This window comes from Rattus norvegicus, chromosome 11 (assembly GCF_021556685.1).
Source record: "Rattus norvegicus strain SHRSP/BbbUtx chromosome 11, alternate assembly SHRSP_T2T, whole genome shotgun sequence".
NCBI classification, from domain to species: domain Eukaryota; kingdom Metazoa; phylum Chordata; class Mammalia; order Rodentia; family Muridae; genus Rattus; species Rattus norvegicus.
The window spans coordinates 5,297,278-5,303,264 of record NC_141544.1 but is presented as its reverse complement, the minus strand read 5'-3'; the positions used below and the strand labels follow the sequence as shown (position 1 = coordinate 5,303,264).

General features: G+C 40.1%; 1 pseudogene; it reads right to left on the bottom strand.

Annotated features, from left to right (window-relative positions):
- Positions 1-215: 215 nt before the first annotated feature.
- On the bottom strand, positions 216-797 carry LOC148002433 (large ribosomal subunit protein eL19 pseudogene; annotated as a pseudogene).
- Positions 798-5,987: the final 5,190 nt, after the last annotated feature.

The window sequence follows — 5,987 nt, the reverse complement described above, 5'->3', positions numbered from 1 at the left end:
GGGTACTTGTTCTTCTCTCTAGAGCGCTATTGTATTAGAGATTCCAGAGAAACAGAAATAGAAGTATGAATACACATTGTCTTAGTTAGTTTTCCATAGCTGTGAACAGACACCATAGCCAAGGTATCTCTTTTCTATTTTAAGGCTTGTTTTATTTTAATGACTGATCATGTGAGGCCACAGTGAGGTCACTATGCACAGACATGAAGGAAGTTTTATTTCTGGGTCTATTCCTCCTTGGACAGAGTATTGATGATCTCCTCCTTCTTGGCCTGGAGGCCCTCCTCCCACGCGTTTTTGTGCTGCCTTGGTATTAGAACTGTGAGCTTCATCCTGGTCAGCCAGTAGCTTCTTGCAGGCCTTGTCTGCCTTCGGTTTGAGGATCTGCTCCATAAGAATCCATTGGTTTTTGAATACATTCCTTTTGACCTACAGGTACAGGCTGTGATACATATGGTGGTCAATCTTCTTAGATTCCCAGTATCTCCTGAGAAGCCGGTTCAGGATCCTCATCCTTCTCATCCACGTTACCCTCTCAGGCACCCAAGTGTTGGCAGTACCCTTTCCCTTCCCTATGACCATATGCCTGCCCTTCAAGGTGATTTTAGGCAGCGAGTCTGAGGATGGACAGTTACAGTCTTCCAGATGATCAGGCCATCTTCAATCAGCTTCCTGATCAGCTGACGGGCGTTGGCATTGGCGATTTTATCGGTGTCATTGGGGTCCAAGTGGACCTTCTTTTTAGCACAGTGGAGGACACTAGAGGCAAGGCTCTTCTGTAGACAGAACATGCTCATGGCTGCAGACACAGCAGCCAAGGTAACTCTTATAAAGGACAAGTTTCCACTGCAGCTGGCTTACAGTTTCAGAGGTTCAGTCCATTTTCATCATGGCAGGAATCATGGGAGCATCCAGGCAGACTTGATAACCATAAATTATCATTATCACTCAAACAATTTCTAGTCATATTAGAGTTGTATTATCAAACACAAACACGCACACACGCACACACACACACACACACACAGAGTTACCTAAAAATTTAAACATATTAGCAAATAATATTCATTCAGAAAAAACTAATGACAACAGATGAATTAAATTTACAGAATAATATTATCCCAAAATTATACTTTCTAGCATAAAAAATATTGCATTATGATATGTGATAAATCTACACAAAGGAATAGTACTCAGCTATCAAAAACAATGACTTTATGTAATTCATAGGCAAATGGAGGGAACTGGAAAAATATCATCCTGAGAGAGGTTACAAAACCACAGAAAAACACACATGGTATGCTCTCATTGATAAGTGGCTATTAGCCCAAATGCTTGAATTACCCTAGATTCCTAGAACACATGAAACTCAAGACGGATGATCAAAATGTGAATGCTTCACTCGTTCTTTAAAAGGGGAACAAGAATACCCTTGGCAGGGAAGGGAGAGGCAAAGATTAAAACAGAGCCTGAAGGAACACCCGTTCAGAGCCTGCCGCACATGTGGCCCATACATATACAGCCACCCAATTAGATAAGATGGATGAAGCAAAGAAGTGCAGGCCGACAGGAACCGTGTGTAGATTTCTCCTGAGAGACACAGCCAGAATACTGCAAATACAGAGGCGAATGCCAGCAGAAAACCATTGAACTGAGAACAGGATGCCCGTTGAAGGAATCAACCAACCATAGCTTTCAGGGACTAAGCCACTACCCAAAGACTATGCATGGACTGACCCTGACCTCCAACCTCATAGGTAGAAAGGAATAGCCTAGTAAGAGGACCAGTGGAAAGGGAAGCCCTTGGTCCTGCTAAGACTGAATCCCTAGTGAATGTGATTGTTGGGGGCAGAGTGGTAATGGGGACAGGATGGGGAGGGGAAACCCCCCCCAAAGAAAAGAAATACATTTAAATGAAAATTCTACACTTACAATTAAAAAGAAAACCTTCTAGATTTTTATAAAAAACTAATGAACAATAAATATACTTAACAAAAAAAAAGGAATATGGGCAATTGCATTCTAAACACGAGTATGCAATTGTATCTAAAACAAATGTACTTTTTGGATGCAGCATAAATAAACCTGTTTTCTTATACAAACTGATAGCCTGTTTATTATTGGTGTGGGACAGTTAATGCTTAGCGTTATTTCTTTTTTTGGAACTGGGGACCGAACCCAGGGCCTTGCACTTGCTAGACAAGTGCTCTGAGCTAAATCCCCACCCCCTATGCTTAGCGTATTTATGGGTCCTTTTTATTTTGTTGTTTCCACATACTTTTCCCCTCTTCCGATGAATTACTACACGGTTATTTACCATTCCTGTCCTCTTGAGAATATCCCTTATTTTCAGAATGTGGTTTACCATTTTTAGAGTAAGATTGCTGAAGAGACCTGGCTTCCTGGTGATTATGCTATGTAAAGTTTCTCCTCTTGTGTTGATGTCAATGATACATTTGCTAAGTAATAAATTCTAATAAATTCTAGGCTAGTATCAGTATTTTTTGAAAATGTATTGAAAGGTGGTCCAAGCCCTTTTATGTTTTAGAATGCCCTTTGAAAATTCAGGTGTTAGTCTCATGTGATTTAGTCTTTTTCCTTCACACTTTTTGTATTTTTATTTCTCTGTTCAGTTAGGCGATGATGATGATGATGATGATGATGATGATGATGATGATGATGATGATGATTTTATTTTTATTATTTTTTATTATTATAATTTTTGTATTTATTATATTTATCGTTTTATTATCACTTTTATTATATTATATTACATTATTATTAATATTTATTGTTGTTATTATTGTAATTATTATTATTATTATGTGTCTACTCGATATTTTCTATGATTCTAGTACTTTAACAGGTATCTCTTTCTGGTTTGGGGAATATTGTTACCAGAAAATCACATACAAATAGTTATTGTAATTGGCTTTATTCTCATGCTACTCATAGTGTCCTAAACTTATAAATCAGGGACCCTGCCTCAATTGGTTCTGATTGGAAAATAGAGATATTGATAGCCAGTGTCTAGGCAGGGCAGACAGAGCAGGAGTTTCAGGACGCTTGGACAAAGGTCCAGAGAGGAAGAAGACATGGAGATTCTCCAGGACAGACTTTCAGGACAGAGAAGCATCTGACATAGAAGACCATGAGAATAAGCAGACCCAGGAGAGCTGCCCAATGGTGTCCAGGGTAAGAAAGATGGGAATAGATTTTAGCAAATAATAACGTGGGAATATCAGTGGGGGATAGTATAGCCACTCGGAGGTTAGGAAGTGGCCTTGCCATTGAGCTGTTAAAGGCTGTATGTGTGAGGCCTCCATCCATAAGCCCCCTCTCCCTATCTGCTTCCGCTGCCCTGTCTTCTTCAAAGTTGTTTCCCCCTCCACAAAAACATCCCTTTGCAGCCTCCCCAGCATGACATTCTATTTATTGGAAGGTCCAGGCTTGGCATGACCAAGGGCTTCTCCCATTGGTATAGAACATGGTCATACTTTGCTACATATGCAGCTAGAGGCACCAGTCTGTCCATGTGCAGTCTTAAGGAAGTGCTTTAGTCCCGCGGAGATCTGGTTTGTGACCACTGTTGTCCTCACTGGGTTGCAAGGCACTTCAGCTCCTTTAATACTTTCTCTATCTTCCCCAAAGGGGACCCTGTTCTCATTTCATTGGTTGGCTGGAAGCATCAGCCTCGTTATTTGTCATGATCTGGAAGAGCCTCTCAGGAGACAGATATATTAGGCTCCTATAAGCATTCACTTGTTGGCATCAGCAATACTTTGTAGGTTTGGGGGCTGTATGTATGTGGGCTGGATCCCCAGGTGGTGCAGGCTTAGAAAGGCTATTCCTTCAATCTCTGCTCTAAACTTAATCTCCATATCATGTCCTATGAATATTTTTGTTTCCTCTTTTAAGACAGACCATCCTCACTTGGTTCATCCTTCTTCTTGAACTTAAAGCGTTAAGTGAATTGTATGTTGGGTAATTCAAGGTTTTGGGATAGTGTGTGTGTGTGTGTGTTATTTTTCTTTTGTGTGTGTGTGGGATTTGGTTGCCTCATTCAGGATCAGATTTTATACTTTCATTCATTTGCTTATGAATTTCATGGTGTCATTCTATATGATTACTGAGTTGCACTTAATTATGCAGATGAATCAAAAATTCTGTATCCATTCATGTGGTCAAATCATCTGGGTTCTTCCTAGCTTCTGGCTATCATGAATACAGCTGCTATAAACATAGTACAACATGTGTCCCAGTTATATGTTGGGACATCATTTGGGAATATTACAAGTGGGGTAGCTAAGTCACCAGCATATACTATGTCCAATTTTCTGAGGAAAGCCCAGAGTAACTTCCAGAATATTGTACCTCATCTCTCTCCCACCAATAATGGAGGAGTCTTCCTCTTTCTCCACATGGTGACCAGCATCTGCTATTAACTGAATTTTTGATCTTAGCCGTTCTGCCTGGTGTATCTTTTGATTTTCATTACCCTAATGAATAATGATGTTGAACATTTCTTTATGTATTTCTCAGCCATTCAAAATTCTTCTGCTGAAAATTATTTGTGTAGATCTGTACCCCATTATTAAGAGGGTTATTTGACTTTCTGGAGTATAACTTCTTGAGTTCTTTGTACATATTGAATATTAAATCTCATTCATATATAGGATGGCAACGATCCTTTTCCAAGATAATAGTTGCCATTTTGTCATAAAGACAGTGTTTCTTGCCTTATAGACACTTGGCATTTTTACAAGGTCCAATCTGTCAACTCTTCATCGTAAAGCATAAGCCACTGGTTTGGAGTTTTGTTCAAGAAATTTTCCATTGTTATCATGTGTTCAAGCTTTTCCACACTTTTTCTTCTTTTGGATTGTGTATACCTCTTTTTTTGGGATGCCCTTTATTCACTTGGACTTCAGCTTGTACAGTGTGATAAGAATGGACGGATGTATATTAATTTACATGCTGACATCTAGATGAACCAACACAGGTGTTCTACTTTCCTGTCTACGTACCAATACCATATAATTTTTATACTATTGCTTGGTATTCAACTTGAGGTTAGGGATGTTTATTTCCACAGACTTTCTTTTATTTTGAGAATAGTTTCCACTTCCTTGTTTTTTTCTCATTCTAAATGAACTTGCACATTTCTCTTTCTAACTGTATGAAGAATTTTGTTGAAATTTTCTTGGGGATTACATTGAATCTGTAGATTGCTTTTGGCAAAGGGCCCTTTTCGCTATATCAATACGGCCAATCCTTGAACATGAAAGTCTTTCCATCTTCTGAGATTTTCTTCTTTTAGAGAAATTAATTTCTTTTCATATGGCACTTTCCCTTGCCTTGTTTGAGTTACACGGAGGTATTTTTTGTTATTTGTGATTATTGTGAAGAGAGACACAGCCAGAATACAGCAAATACAGAGGCGAATGCCAGCAGCAAACCACTGAACTGAGAATAGGACCCTCATTCAAGGAATCAGAGAAAGAACTGGAAGAGCTTGAAGGGGCTCGAGACCCCATATGTACAACAATGCCAAGCAACCAGAGCTTCCAGGGACTAAGCCACTACCTAAAGACTATACATGGACTGACCCTGGACTCTGACCTCATAGGTAGCAATGAATATCCTAGTAAGAGCACCAGTGGAAGGGGAAGCCCTGGGTCCTGCTAAGACTGAACCCCCAGTGAACTAGATTGTTGGGGGAGGGCGGCAATGGGGGGAGGATGGGGAGGGGAACACCCATAAGGAAGGGGAGGGGGAGGGCGATGTTTGCCCGGAAACCAAAGAATTATTATTAAGTATTAAATAAATTAAAAAAACCCTCATGGAGCTTCCCACCACTCAAGGAGCAACATCCTTGCCATTTGCAATAATAGTGGTCGAGGTCTTTTAGGAGTTTCCTCTGTGGCAGACCGATGCTTCCAGCATCACCCAAGGAAATGTAGAATAATGAGCGACGGCCGCCACCC